This window comes from Callospermophilus lateralis (genome assembly GCF_048772815.1).
Source record: "Callospermophilus lateralis isolate mCalLat2 chromosome Y unlocalized genomic scaffold, mCalLat2.hap1 SUPER_Y_unloc_1, whole genome shotgun sequence".
Lineage (NCBI taxonomy): Eukaryota > Metazoa > Chordata > Mammalia > Rodentia > Sciuridae > Callospermophilus > Callospermophilus lateralis.
Genome location: NW_027510163.1, coordinates 965,668 through 980,595, shown reverse-complemented (window position 1 = coordinate 980,595; position 14,928 = coordinate 965,668).

Below are 14,928 nucleotides of genomic sequence, written 5' to 3'. Positions count from 1 at the left end.
CACGTACAGCAAAATTCCTTGAAGGCTCTGCTTGCCTAGGCTGGAGCAGTGCCAGTTTTGATGGAGAAAGGAGCTGCCATGATCCCAAAGCACTTAAGTAGATGGGGATGGCCATTCTACAGCCTGAACAGGTATCAGTGACCACATACATATATTTTAATTTCCTGAAGGTACATAATGAGTGACATCTACTTGCCATAAGGCATTAGATTTTAACCTTGGGGATTTACTCCAGCAGGTTGTTAAGCGATAACAGGAAGGAAAGGGGCATATTTCTGTGGTCTTCACTAGCTGCTTGCAAGCCTCCGTGGTCAGTTCAGGAAATAATTTGCAGAGGCTCTGGGCATTCTCGCCAGAACTGTCCTGTCCCTCCAAACCCCCAGCAAGTGGAGCTGCCTTTTCCTTTATAGCTACCTTACTCTTACTTTCATGCAGTGGCCAAGGCTGAGGCCAGCAGAGTGGCTTGAGCCCCTTGTGTCCCTGTATCCTGGGTGGCCAAATCCAGTCATCCACTGGACTGCATTGTGCTGGTGCCTCCTGCTCTTTGTCCCTTGTTTAGTCCCTCCCTGATAACCTCCTTGGCTGCGGCTTCCCTTTCTCCTTCATGAGAAACTTTTCCTTTCTTGGATTATTGACTCTGTCCAAAAACTGCGACTGAGTGATTTGAGCACACGCTCTGCAGATGGCCCCCGGGGTCCATCCCCTGTACTGCCTTCTTTTCCTCCTTCAGGGCACACAATGCCTGTGGGTGCCAAGCAGCAGGGCACTGTGGTGTGGCTATGCTGGTGGCATGCTGAGTTCCTCATCTCTTATCTTCCACAGACCTTCCAAAGGCTCTCTGGCCTCTTGGAGTGGGTTTCTGGAGACCATGGCTCGGGCCTGTCTGGTGGCCTGGTCATTTCCAAGCCATCAGGGCCCCATGCTGAGCAGTGCTAATTGCATTCTTAACTATCCGTTGCTACAAATTTCATGTTTAGGAGGAATCATCCTTATGTTTCAGAATCTGCTCTGCTAAAGGGGTCACAAAAGTCAGGCCCTTCATACTCTCTTGGGTTCCTCTCATCCATACTAATTCCAACCTGCATTTCCATGCAGACAACAGGTGGTTTGCTGGGGTATGGGACAGACCCTGTCCACTTCCTCCAGGCAGGGCTGCAGAGACATTGCTTTTTGGCAAATGAAGCACGTGGGGTCTGCCCACGGGGCCACATTTATAGTTACTCCTTAACCTTGTGCTCCCACCACATTCATTTATCTGTCCCCTAATAAAGGGCAGAAAAAGACAACATGCTTCCTTGCGAGCCTATGGGAGGGAAATACCCAGCCATGCTGAACTCAGCTTTGACGCCACCCAGGAAGACACAGTGGTTCACACCAAGAGCCCTGAGAGAGCTGGGAGGTTCCAGCTAAAACGCCGAGAGCACCACCGTGAACTCAGCAAGCTACAGAAGCAGGACCCGGGGGGCTGCTGCCAGTGTGGACGTGGCATGAGCCTGCGGGGTCAGGTCTGTACATCCGGGTGTGGAGGACAGCCCTGCAAGGGTGCTGAGAGCTGCAGGCAGACACCTCACCTGCCCCATGGCTCAGAGGACAGCAGTGGCCCTTATGGAGCTGACCCCAGAGCTGTGTGCTGGTCACTCCCTGGGCCCTCCCTCCTTGTCCCCTTTTCTGTTCCCCAGCATCAGCCTTCTCACCTCCCTGTTTCTGAGGGTGGAGATGAGGGGTTCAGGAGGAGGTGACGGGGTTGTAGAAGAGCATGAGGACCTTGCCCTGGTCCCGGGAGGAGCGGCTCCTGGCTGCATGTACTTGAAGATGATGTTCCCGTAGAACAGGGAGCCCAGGGGGAGGTGGGCCGCAGGTGATGAAGACTGTGTCTTCCTGAGGACGACTGCATTCTGAGCACAGCACTGATGATGTGGCCATAGGAGACCAAGAGGAAGACCACGGGAAACAGCATGATGCCCACATCCAGGACAAGGACAGTGCCCTCAATAGCCACCATGCTGACACAGGCCACACGGATCAGGATAGGTATCTCACACAGGAAGTGATCCTTCTTCTTGTGCGCACAGCATTGTAACCATAGGGTCACTGACACATGACCAAGGAATTGACTGCACCACAGCCTGGAAATCATGATCACGGTGTAGGGCAGGGGCTTCCAGATAGCCACTAACATGTCATAGGCTGTGACACTCAGCAGCAGTCCCTCCACTCCACCAGGCCCAGGAACAGGAAGAGATGGACTGTGCCCCTGCAGAGATGATAGTCTTGTCGTGGACACGTAGGTTGTGCAGCAGCTGGGGATGGAGCTGGGGTGAAGCTGAGGTCCAGGAAGGATGAAGGGGGTAAGGAGTACACGGGCATGTGGAGGTGGGGTCCAGCTGCGACACCAGGATGATGGAGTGTGGCCCAGCAGGGTCAGCAGGTGGGCTACCATGTGGACCACAAAGATTACCCTCTTCACATTGGGGAAATTGGAAAATCCCAGGAGGATAAAGAGGCCCTGGGTGCTGCCATTGGTCCCATGGATCTCTAGGGCACCTGAGGAGAGATGTCCACAGCAGAAGCGGCAAGGGCTGCTGGAGTGTGGGCTCCTAGCCAGGCTTAAAGCAGCACCGTGAGGACTTGTTTACTGACTCACATAACCTCTATCTGTGCTGTGCAGGCTCTGCTGGGGTTATTATTATTATTCCCTAGTTATAGAAAGGAAACGGAGACACTTGTGTGAAGTGAATGTCCCACATGGAGGGGCAGAGCTGGTCTGCACCCAGGAAATGTGGCTGCATCTTCACCCTTATTCACCCCCGATTCTGTGTTACTGCAGAACAGGAGGACACACACCTGCCGAGCTCTATCCTTTGCTTCTACCAGCTACACAAGTTTCTGAGCTCCTGTCAAAACCTCAGAGGTACAAAGAACACCCAAAATAACCACCTGATAGGATTTAGGAAACACCATGTGCAGCTGATCCTTGCACCTCATGGGGTTGAAGTACAAGGGCAACTCATACAGAAATCTGGTTCAGTATATAAAACAAGCTTAGAGATTTGCAAGCATTTGATAAACTAAAAGACAAAACATGTAACTAAATATTCAGTCTTCAAAAAAATATTTATTTTTTTTAGGTTTTTTGGTGGACACAATGTCTTTATTTCATAGTTGTGTGGTGCTGAGAATCAAACCCAGTGGCTCCTGCATGCTAGGTGAGCACTCCACCTTGGAGCCCCAGCCCCACCCTACATATTCCATCTTTATCAAAAATTTAGAATATCACGAATGCATAAATCTACGCTGTCATTATGATACTTTATCATTTACTACTATAAAATACACACAAATCTCATGTAAAAAGTGAAAATATATAAACATTTCTAGAAACAGAGACCATACAAGGTGACACATGCAAAGGAGAGAAATAAAAACCAAAGCAAAACTGCAGCAGCAGCATCCCCACAGGAGAGGAACTCAGGGAGCCTGGCGCTGTGCCATGCCCTCAGCCACCCCTGTGGTGGGAAACGTGTCCTTCTCCTCACTTGAGTGATGGGGACAGGATCCTAAGCCCCTGGCCCCTGTGTGGAGGTGACTGCTCAGGCTTCTGACTCCCAATAGGAAACCCAGGCTCCTGGGACCCCCAACAGTCCTGACCCCGGGACCCTCTCCTCACAGTGGAGAGGAAGTGACCCAGAGATACCCCAGACAAAAGGCACCCTGTGCATCAAACTTCCCCTGGAGGATGCGGGGATGTGCTCAGAGGAGCGTCCTGGGTCCTCAACCCTAGGGAGCCCCTCACCCTCTTCACCCAGCATCCAGATTGCTCCCTTGTCAGATGAAATATGCAAAACACCTCCCATGAAATCAAGCTAAAAAGAACACAGAAATGAGACAATTTCTGTGACAACACATTCACCATTATTTTTGCCAAACACGTCACGATTCCCAACTCATGATGTAATCCAAGGTCGTGGAGCTGTGCTCCATTAGGTCATGGCTCAGACTCTGAGTCTGAGGGGGACAATTTCAAGTAACACCCACTTAAAACCTGTGACGTGCCCACCCAGAGCTTGGATAAGGGGGAAGAAGCAATTTTTGCTTCTGTTGACCATGGGACAGTGGGACCCGGTGAGCACTGCTGGACCCGGACACTGACTGCCTCACGTTCCTCCCACAGCTTTAGCAAGAGAAGCGATTGCATTTGTGCTGACTGCTCAGGAGACAGCCCCCTGGGGTGCTCTGACCACCACACGCTGGGCAGCTGGCCCCGGAGTCCAACCTGAGCTGTGAATTCTGCTGTCGGGTGTCACTTTAAGTCCTGTGGAGGGGAGTATGGAACAGCTGCTGTGCCCCAGAACACATTGGGCCTCACCCCCATTCAGATAATGAGGTGTGGCTCCAGGAGTAGGCGTCACCCAGTGGGGGCGAGTTACACCCACCTGTTCCTTTGGAATCCTACTCTGTGCCCTTTTGAGATAGAATGTTCCATGGAACCTCCCCTTGTGTGTCCCCTTCCCTTGCTCTGTCCTTGATCCCCACACAGCACATGAGATGGGCGTGGCCTTCCAGGATGTCAACCTACTGGCAGCAGACATCAGGAAGACTCCACCCCCTGAATCTTGACCCTATCCTCACTTGAGTGGCTTCTCCCCAATAAAATGGGGCTCCAGGCCTGCTCTCTCTCTTTCTTGCCTGCATTCCTCCTTTGGGGGAGCTGGGTGAGGGAGCCATCACAGAACAAAGAAAAAGCCATTTCTCTGTCTCTGTGTGATAATGTCATGCAGCCCAGTTCACCTGGAGTGACCCTGACTGGTTTAGTCCTATGTCGGGACAAGTGGTGTCCTGTACTTGAACTTCAGTGTAAATTTTAGAAATTTAGTGAGTTTGGAATTTCTCTCCAGAAGTTAAGTGCTCTTAGGATTTCAGAGTGTTGTGGGTTGAATTGTAGAAAGTAAGTGAATTAGAAGAAGAGGTTGTGATGTTAGACTCATAAGATCTGGGAATTTCTCATCTGTAGAAAAATAAACAAAAAATATTTTTGTAATTCTAGAAAGCATAAGTAAATATAAAGAATTATGAAGGTGATGTTGCTAAGTTCGGTGCTCTCCTATGGGAAAATTGCTTTTCTGAAAAGTTTTGATTGTTTTTGTGTATTTTTTTATTTTAAAGTATTAGGTAAAGTGTTAGGATGGCCTTAGGCCTGAGCCTAAGCAACTCCACTTTAAAAACTTCAGTTTAACCTGCAGTTTCACCAGACACATCCACAGGTCCCTCCAGTATGGCCTCAAAAAATTCCTTCCCCTCACCCTGATACAGAGAGTGAAGCCTCTGGCAGGCTGTCTTTGCCTGATAAGAGGGAAAGAGAAGATCAGGGTGGAGACCATAGGACCACAAGTTTCTGACCTCAGGGTAAATGACATCCCTGAGAAATCCAGTGGTGGCTGGTAGGGAATGAAAGGGGAGTCAAAAGGCCCCAAATTTAGTATAAATGATAGAGCTGATGAACAGGGATTCAGCCAGCTGAAACAGGATGCACTAGAGCTGGAGAGCCTGCTGAGGACCTGACATCCCATCACTTGTCATCTTTCCTGAATCTCTGCATGATCCTCACCGCTCTCAAACTCTACCACCTCATCTGGACCTTGGTGAGAGCCCCAACTCCTCCCTATGACCCCCTCCTCAACTGGTCATCCGCTCCATGCTCCACACTAGGGAAAGCCTACCTTGGTTCCAGACCTGATCACCGAGGTCTGAGTGAGTGTGCATCTGCTGGACTCACAGCCTAGGACTTAAGACCTTTGAACTTAGCATGCAGAGGGAATGTCTGTCCCTAGCCTGTCCTGATTAAGTGTGTTTTGCAGTGCTTAGAATGCATCTAGAACTGTTTGCTGTGGATTGATTATGTCTATTGCAGTGCCCAGCATTAAGGATTGTTTTCTTGATTAAGAACCTATAGAGTGAAACTGCATGGAGTAACTTGAGTGAATAAAGCACTGGAAGGGACAGAAGCCTGTGGACATTCTTTATTTCTCCTCTCGACTGCATACATCACAATTTTGCCCCCTTGCAACATAAAGATTTCTTGGAATCTATATTCTAGGAGTCAATGTTTGGAGGGTAAGAGGAAAAAGGAAACATTTTTCATGGTGCGACTTGATACAGGGGATTTTCTGCTGGTAGAGTGGCAAATTGTGTTTTTCTGCTATTTTCTCAAATGTGCTCAAACAATTTGTACTGAGACTCTTCCCTGCATTCTTGTCCCATTGGGGTCGGAACAGCTTTAATTAACTCAGCTGCAGGACACAGGACCACCCCTGGTCCCTAAAAGGTCTTAACTAGCACCACCCAGCTGTCCTTTTGACCCTTAAGCAACCTGGTCTGGGGACCAAAGGCAGACTGCATTAGGGTTGGACAGTAATGCTGGCCTCTGCCTTTAAATCACTGTTTTAAAGTGCCCACGCTCTGGAAAGGGAAAATGTAAAAAAGATGGGAGAACACGAGGGGGGAGGGGAAGTCACAGGGAAACAGCCCATTAAGGAGGAGAGAGCTGACACCTAACCTTGGGACCCAGGCAGCTGCAGCAGCCACAGCCAGTTCCCAGCTGTTCCATCACCATGGTAACCAGGGAAGCCTGGGGGGGGGCGGAGCCTGGCTTCCTCATCAGGCCTTTCCCATTTTCCAGGGCTTCCCATTCGTCCTTCCTCTGTCACCCAGGCAGGGTTTCTGGTCCCGCCTCCCAGCCACTAACCTGTCCTTCCTGCTTCACTGTTGTCTGCCACTGGAGCTGCAAGGAGCCTGCATTTTTAAGAATGTGCACCTGAAATACTTTCAGGCAAAATCTGACTCCACAGGTTTCTCTGTTGCTATCCTAAGCCTGACTCCCTCTGACTCGCTCTGAAAATAAAATAACTTTGAGTGTGTGTGTGTGTGTGTGTGTGTGTAAAACAACTTCCTTTATAATGCTTCCTTTTGCTCTTCAGGGTAATATAACTAAGTAATGTTCCGTTGAGGAGAGGTCACAAACATAGGCTTCTTATAATTTTGGAGTCTATGGGAATGCGTTTTGCACCCTGCACACACAAAAGCCAGCATCTGAGATCTTTTCTCACAATGTTTCTGTGATGACCAAGAAATCCTTCTTCTCGTTCCTGACTACATAATTACAATAAACAAATAAATGTATACACAGGGCTCTTTTTTTTTAACCACATCACGTGACATCCCAAATAGAATGAGTGCACTACTAGTCCAAAGTAAAATAAATGGATCCAAATACATGATTTAATGAGGCTTATTTTAAAATTCCATGGTTGTATAATGCTAAGTTAAACTTTTATTATGAATGTATATCTTTCCAGTTATTTGGATCATCCATAGTCCTTAATTCATGAAATAATTAACATATATGTCTTATTTTTTCATTAATAGATTTTTATTTGCTTCTAATCATTTTTGTTCAACAGAAAACACATAAGTTATATTTCTTATATATGCTCTTATGCTCTGCATTTTATGGTACAGATATTGAAGATAAAATGTTTGATTATAAAATATCTATTTTAAGAGATATAACCATCAAATAATCTCTAATTCTCAAATTTTGTACAAATTATTATATGATGATAAAATAGATATGATTCTATCAATGGAAATGTTCAACAGCTTTAACTATATTTTCATTGAGAAACTTCTTATTAAGGTACAATAATTTGTTTAGATTCTAATATCTATAAAAATTGTTCCAAAGTATACACAAAGAAGGATTTCTAGAGAAAGAAAAGAAGATGCTTCTACAGAAAGAAAACACACACGGTTGCTAGTATGATTATCCAGTTCTAAGTAAAAGAAATAAAAGGATGACTACTAGGAGGTCCTAAGAAGAAGGAAATTATCTTTGGATAAATGAAAAGGTCTTTATATTCTAAATTTTCATGATGAAAGGGTTTTTCTAAATAAGGATATGTTAATATAATTATCTAGACAGATGACATGGAAAGTTAAAACTTTTGAAAAACAGATTTCTCTATAACTGGACTGATTATATATATTTGGACTAATCAATTGTAGGATTTTTTAGGCTACTTCCCTGATTTTATTATGCTAATGTAAGCTAAGGTTTTTCTCCACATTCTGACATGACAGAGCTCATTAAATATTGAACTTATACCTAAAGTTTGTGCTGTTTGACCAAGAAACAATTTATAATGAATCAAATTTATACAAAATTGATCAAACAATAAGTGTTTTAAAATGCTGACTTATATTCCAATTTTGACACTTCTAATTGGAGAGTAAATTTGACTGATTCAGAGATCAGTAATTGCAATGATTGGTGCTGATTCTTGCATATCATTTCTGTTTATTGGATGTTTGTGGGATTTGAGAAAACATTATATTCAAAATGTTCTCCACATTAAAGCCATATGTGAGTTTTGAGCAATAAAACTTACATTGTTAGAAATTCATTTGTATTATATACATTCTGTAACTGGATCTATAGTCCATGAAACACTGTAAGACTTGCATACTATTCCCTACACTGGGAAGTAATTTTAATCATAATTTTAAAGTACAATTAAGAGACACCTATTGAAAAAATAATATTCTAAAATATAAAGATGTTCTGTGTAAAGAATAATAGTAAAGAGGAGACACAGGTGTAGCAAGGCCCACAGGTACCTTGGAGACCTTCTTACCAGGTCCTTATTGTCATCCCTTCATTGAAGCTGTGACATCCCAGTTTTGTGGGAGTGGCAGCCTCAAACCTATATGTGTCTGATGTTGAACTGTGGAGCCACCATGGGGTGAATAGGGAACCCCAGTCAGGGTACCTCTCTGCTCGAATGAGGGGTGCCTCATGTTGGGGTCCTGGTGTGGGCCTGTCTCTGGTTCACAGGGAAGCAGGATGCTAAAATGTTATTTAAATTCCACACATTCATGACAATTTTGTACAGACCTGAGCAGTTTATTTATATTGTAGATGGTTTTTATTCCCCACAGTCATGGTATAAAATAATATTTTCAGTTCCTACACAATGCTTAATGGACTTGCAGCTAAGTCCCAGGGAAAGGGGCAGACCTTTTATCTATATCTCACAGAACAGACTTTCTGAGTCCATCTGCTCATGGCCTCAACGTCTCCTTGTTCCTCAGGTTGTAGAAGATGGAGTTGAGCATTGGGTGAGGGTGGTGTGGAAGACAGGCAGAACCTTGTTCCCTGCTGAAGACCAGAAGGATCATGGCTGTGGGTGAGAGCAAAGGGTGCTGAGTGGAAGGTCACCACAGTGAGGCGGTGCTGCAGAGGGAGAAGACATTCTTCTTCCCTGCCCCAAGGCATAAAGCAGAGAGCAAGAAGTACTTGACCACAGAAAAAAGGGATTCCAATGAATGCAAACATAAGGAGATGTCACGCAGATCAGTGAGGGACAGCCAACACACCAGGAAATAGACAGCTGTGTGGAGGAGGACATCCAGGAGGGTGAGAAGGATCATGGACAGGTTGTCAATTAGAGCCATTAGGAAGATGAGAGCAATGCAAATGAAGAGGAAAGACTAAATCCATTTTTATATCTTTATGATTTGGTTTTGGGGATTGAGCCCGGGGTGCACAACCACTGAGCAACATCCCCTCCTTTTGATTTTTTATTTTGACACAGATCTTGCTAAGTTCCTTAGGACCTCACTAAGTTGAGGCTGTCTAGGTTTGTGATCCCTCACCCTCAGCCTGGTTGGTCACTGGAATTATGCCTGTGTGACACTGTGCCCAACAAGACTGGTATCATACCCCTCATCCATATATTTTTTTTTTTTGAATGGGGGGTGTCCTGTGAATTGAACTCAGGGGCCCTCAACCACTGAGCCACCTCCACAGCTATAGTTTGTACTTTATTAGAGACTGGGTCTCACTGAGTTGTTTACTGTCTCACTATGTCTGAGGCTGGCTTTCAGCTCACAGTCCTCATGCCTCAGCCTCCTGAGCCATTGGAATGAAGGCATGAGCCATTGCACCTGGATTTGTTTTGTTTTAAAATTATGTTATTTCTTTCAGTTACTTATACATGACTATAGAATGCATGTATGCACTTTGATATATCATACATAGATAGGATATCAGCTCTCATTTTTTCTGAGTGTGCATGTTGCAGAATGATCTATGTATGACAGTACCCTAAACACAGAGAGAAATCCAGCCTGGGTTTTCTGGCTTACTCCACCCAAGGATTAATCATGGGGAGAAAAGCTGAGTGGATTTAAAATTCAGTGCTGTAAAAAAAGTTTAAGAAAAAAACGTGACAAGCTGCGAACACGAGGATACACCTGCAGATCTGCATCTGCTGATGTGGACAGTAGTGGGTCCACAAACACAGCAGTGGCAAACTCACCACCTGAGCTAGGGGAGTGCTCAGTGCTAGAGTGCTTTCCTAGCATACACAAGGCAGGATTGGGTCCCTGGCACCAGGAAAAGAAAAGAAATAAACTCCATCAATAATAGGGCAAAGTATATTTTGAGAAGGTGCCTCTCCAAACAATACGTACAAAGTACAAGATTTTATAATTCTCTTTAACTTCCTATGTACAACACAACACATGAGACATAGAAAAGAATGTGGACACAGTGGTGGTCCCAGAGTCATCAGCAGGCCAAGAGGCATCAAGGAAAAGGAAGAGATCAGCTGCAGGGCACACAAGGGCACATGCCTATGGTCCCAGCTGTAGGAGGCTGAGGCAGGGTGACCCCAAGTTCAAGGCCAGCCTCACTCTCTTAAAAAATAACAATTAAGAGGGTTAGGGTGAAGCTCAGTGGTGGAGCCCTCCTGGGTAATGTCTGAAATAACAAAGGGAGAAAAGGAGGAAGGAAGAGATATTTCACTAATCTGTACACAAGTCAGGAGTGGAGAGGCCTCAACTAACACACACAATGTGTCTGAAACTTCTGAATGACACAAGACTAAATTGAGAAGTCAGGAAATAACACTTGATTTTTGAGAAGGAATGGTGGGCAGCAACATTTTGAGAAAGATCAAAGAAATCAATAGTTGCATGACACAGTGAGGATGAAAGCACCGCACTAGGGAGGGTATGTAGAGAAAAGGGTGACTTGATCCTGTACATGTGTGCACGTGGGTGTGAGTGTGCATGTGTGGGTGGCACAACTCACCCCTCCCAGGTGTTTTTTCATGTGACTTGCTGCTCTGGAAAACCCTCACCTGAGCACCAGGGCATTTCTGATAGCCTCTGTGACCCTGCTAAAGTGCTTTTCTGGTGCCTGGTGCATGAAAGGGAATAGTAACTGAAGTTCATCAATCATGAGCTCTTCATAGAAATGAATAATTGGTTTCCTTAAATATTGAACTAGTTCTTCCCCCCCTGTTTTCAACATAAATTATCTAATATACATTTTTCCAAGTCAACTCCAGTTTAGTTCAACTGAACTAATAATAATTTGGAAGGTGTGAGTTAATGTTCTTATGATGATCAGCATCATTTTAGAATCTTAGAGCTTGAAGGACGTTAACATACATAAACACATGAAGAAGCAATTCTTGCATCTGATATGGTGACACCTGGAAACTGGACACAAACAAGGCACATTTTGATTTACATCAGAGATTCAGGAAACACCCAGGAGCTGAGCATGATAGCATATTTCTGATATCCCAGTGGCCATAACAGGAGGATCACAAGCTTCAAACCAACCTCAGAAAGAAATGGAGACCCTTAAGAAAATCTTAGCAAGATCCTCTATGAAACAAACAAACAAAAACCAAACAAAAAATTAAAAAGGACAAGGGATGGGGCTCAGTGCTTAAAGACTCCAGATATAATGATGGTAATGTTCCTTTTCTCTTCTCCATTTCCTGACCCTGGTAATTATTTCTCTAAAACCTCTCTCAATTTTTATTTTATCACAACATATGTAAAAGTCATACAATATTTGATGACACAGAAAGCATCAGAATTCCATATAAAAAAGTTTTCATATTATGAGATCTGAGTTTTAAATCTGATAAAGCCTTTACTGCAAAAAATGGACAATACAACAGAAAATGTACTTAATAGAGAGATAAAAACTCTAAAAAAGAATTAAAATGCTGTGGCTAAAAGTTAATGCAACTAACATTTTTGCACACACAAAAATGCACAGTATATATAAGATTATGTCATAATATGTGAGATTTGACTACAGATGCAAAGAACTTAACATACAAAAAAGTTGAATCTAACAATAACAGAGATTTAACCTTGCTTTCACATCTTCACACTGATGCCATCCTTACATCCACTCTAGGGTGCATTTTTATCACCTGTGAATAACCAAAATGTAGGCACATACACTTTTTACACTCCCACAGTTGTTTTCTCAAATGAGCGTGGTTGCTGAAGGCAGTGAAGACTACATCAAGCTGAGGCAGCAGGATAACAAGTTCAAAGCCAGCCTCAGCCACTTAGGATCTAAGCGACCAAGTGAGACCATGTCTCAAAATTGTAAAGAAAAAAAAATTTAAAAAAGACTGGGATGTGTCTCAGGGGTTCAGCACCTCTGGGTTGAAAAAAATAATAATAATACAAAATATTTCCTCAAATCTGAACAAGTCTAACTAGATCTGAAACAAGGAATGTCTTTTCACATTTCTACATACAAGGCTTTTCTCCAGTTTGAGTTCTTCCCTGCTGTTTAAAGAGGCATTGACAGTTGAAAGGGTACCATATCATGTCAAGAACAGAAGGGGGGAAATTCAAGATGGTGGGCCAGAGACAGGCAGCATCCTGTGTTGTTCCGTGGCCTAGGTATCACCTCATTGGAATACAGGATTTCAGATCCACTAGAGTGGATTTTCACAGAAATCACCACGCTGTAAGCCCAGTGCAGAATTCAGAGCCTCAGCATTTAAATAAGACTCTGGACTCCAGGCCCAAATCCCACACCTCTAGTCACAAGCAGCTCTTGAGTGGCTCAGCAGAAACACCTCTCAGCCCCTCTGCAGACCTCCAGGCTGCACCCCATTCCCACACAGGCCACTCAGCTTCTACCTACCCACAGTACAAGGCCATCACCCAGCTCCCCCCACATCACTGGACACCCCAGCTCTGGAAGCAGACTGGCTCCATTTTGGATCACCTTTCTCCCCATATTTGGTGCGCATGGCTGGCAGATTGGAACTCCCTCTGAGCCACATATCATCCTGCCAGATACCCAGGTCATTGTCCACCACCAGAGACTGTAAACCTTTTTACAAAACTACCTATTATATTTTAAATAATAATTGAATCCAACATTTCTGGACATTGAGACTAAACTGTAAATGTCTTCATAACAACAAATTGTTCATACGTGATGTATTGTTGATATTGGGATCTGTTAACATCGTCCTTCCCCACAAAGGAGGGATCTTGCAAACCTACAAGAGCACTACAAATCTTTAGGGTAAAAACAATAGCACCTCAGAACCACAGAGCTGGAAAGGAAGACACACAAGGAACATAAAAAGACAAGGGAAGAAAGTGCCCAAACAAATCAAGACAACACATCATTAGAATCATTGACAGCTACAGCAGAAAAATGGATGCAGAAAGATTTCAGGATATACATGGTTGAAATGTCCTGTGAACTCCAAGAAGATATAAGAGAGCAAAGACAAGCAGTAAAAGATCACTTTGATAATGAGCTACATAAACAAATCCAAGAAGTAAAAGATCACCTCAACAGGGAGACAGAGGTTCTAAAACAAACAAACAAACAAACAGAAATTCTTGAAATGAAAGAAATAATAAACTAAACTCAAAGCTCAAATAAAAGCATCATGAACAGAGAAGACTACTGGGAAGATAGGACATCAGTCAATGAAGATAAAATGTATAATCTTGAAAGAAACATAGACCATAGAGTGAAAATGGTGAGGAACCAGGAGCAGAACATTCAAGAAACATGGGATAGCATAAAAAGCCAAATTTGGGAGTTATTGGGATAGAGGGAAGCATAGAGGACCAAACCAAAGGAGTCAAGGATCTATTCAATGAAATAATATCAGAAAACTTTCAAAACACAAAGAATGAATTGAAAATCCAAATTGAAGAGGCTACAGGATGCCAAATATACAAAATCAAAACAGATCCATACCAAGACACATAATAATAAAAATGCTCACCATACAGGAGAGGGAGAGAATTTTACAAGCCATGAGAGAAAGGAATCAGATTATATATAGGGTAAAATGAGTTGGGATACTGGCAGATTTTTTCATCACAGACCCTAAAAGCTAGAAGATCCTAAAACAACATCTATCAAGCTGAAAGAAAATGGGTGCCAACCAAGAATCCTGAATCCAGCAAAAGTAAGCTTTAGATTTCAAGATCAAATAAAATCCTTCCATGATAAACAAAAGTAAAAAAGAATCTATAGCTAGAAAACCACCACTACAAAACATCCTCGGAAAAATACTCCATGAAGAGGAAAAGAAAAACAACAATGAAAATCAAAAGAGGAAGGTAGTACCCCAAAGGAAAAACTAATCAAAGAAGAAAATAAAGTGAAATTAAATAACAAAAATAAGCAAATATGGCTGGAAATACAAACCATGTCGTAATAATAACCCTCAAAGCTAATGGATTAAACTCACCAATCATAAGACATAAGCTAGCAGACTGGATTAAAAAAAAAAGAAGAAGAAGAAGGCACAACAACATGCTGCCTCCAGGAGGCTTATCTGATAGAAAAAGACATACACTGACTGAGGGTCAAAGGTTGGGAAAAAACCATACCACTCACATGGACTGCACAAGTAAGCAGGGTTTTCCATACTCATATCAAATACAGGAGACTTCAAGCCAAAGGGAATGAAAAGGGATAAAGATGGACATTACATACTGCTCAAGGGAACCATACACCAAGAAGATGTAACAATCATAAATATATATGCCCCAAACAATGGTGCA